The sequence below is a fragment of the Ictalurus punctatus genome, chromosome 12, assembly GCF_001660625.3.
Source record: "Ictalurus punctatus breed USDA103 chromosome 12, Coco_2.0, whole genome shotgun sequence".
Taxonomy (NCBI): domain Eukaryota; kingdom Metazoa; phylum Chordata; class Actinopteri; order Siluriformes; family Ictaluridae; genus Ictalurus; species Ictalurus punctatus.
In genome coordinates, this window is record NC_030427.2 from 28001385 (window position 1) to 28002942 (window position 1558).

Genomic DNA, 1558 nt, shown 5'->3' on the forward strand with positions numbered 1-1558 from the left:
AAAATATTTTTGTATGGAAACCCATGCCTCTTGCCTTTTCTAAGTGGATTATAGTTGTGTGCCTTTGTTTGGGTTGTTTTCCCCGCTTCCTCAGGCTGACGTAGTCATTACAAGCGAGTCACTTGCTACATACATTTCAATGCAGCATTCACGTGGCAGTGGAGGGTGTGGTCAAGCTGTGACGGAGTTGTGGACTGGGGTTCTACAAGTCATTTCACTCCGTCAGCACTGTGTATCATTTATCATTCATCTTTATTAAGTGCTTTATCCTGGTCAGGGTCACGGTGGACCTGGAGACTATTCCTGGAAAACTTTTGAACAATTGTATAATTCACAATAAACTTATCAATGCCCTCTTCGGTCCCAATGGACCTGTACACAGTCTTCCCATAAGCGGCAAGGAATTCCCAGGGATCTATGAGCCTACAGTATGACAGCTCCCACCTCTCACATGCTCCCTCCAGACAGGGCATGAAATACAAGCACATGGCATTGTGGAGTGTAAATTATGAGGCACCAGTAAGAAGGGTGACGTCATACATGTCAAACACTGAGTTGTACAAATATACAGCCACTGCAAGGTGCTAAAGTAAACGGGAAGCCCTTGAAACCACTTACCCTTGGTCTTGTGGCCCTCATCAGTGTTGCTGTAACATTAGCATACTGCTCACTTAATATTTCATATGAGACCACTTTACTGTGATCTGTTGAGCAAGAATACACAGGGTTAAATGCAGACGTACATAAAAACTACATTTATAATAATGTATGTATAATTCCTGTATAATAAAATTCTTGTATATAAAATGTATAATAATTCTTCCATTCCTCTCAAACTCTTCCAGGTGGTACGTAGAATGTTGCTGTGACTTTGTCATTTTGCTCATTTCAAGTATTTAGATATAGAATAAAAGAAATCTGCCATTGAAATAATAATCCTTATGTTTGTTTTATAAAACTCTTATTATGGGACACATTACACTAATTTTCCTCTCTAAAATGTCTGCATTTTAGATCTTAAAGCTGTGATTAGAAAAGAAAAGAAAAGAAAAAACCCTGTCCTTCTGTTATGTACTCCAATATTTATACAGGACATCTGGAGACAATCAGTAGAATGATCAGTCAAAGATATATCTGTGGATTTTGTGTCCTGCGGATTCACATAAACGTCATCCTCTGTTTCTGGTTATGAGCAGTGAAAACCCCTTGTCATTTTCAGTGCTTGTTCATGTAAACTATATCAAATTTACTCCATCAAAAATATATTCAAATATATAAACATTACAGATGTCTGCCTGTTGGAGAATTACATTTTTAACTACTATGTATTTTGAGGTCAGAAATGCCATCTTTAATTTAATTTTTCATTTTCTAACCTCACTACTGCTTCTAATGAGAGTTGTACCCTGCATTCACACCAGCAAGCACAAGTCACTCATATCACATGTTTAACACTTGTTGGTGTGTAGCTTCCGCTACTGTTGTCACTTATATGTGTGTGCAATATCCAGCTTCCTTTCTTTAGTTGCAGTGAGAAATGGCAGGAGTAGAAATGTAT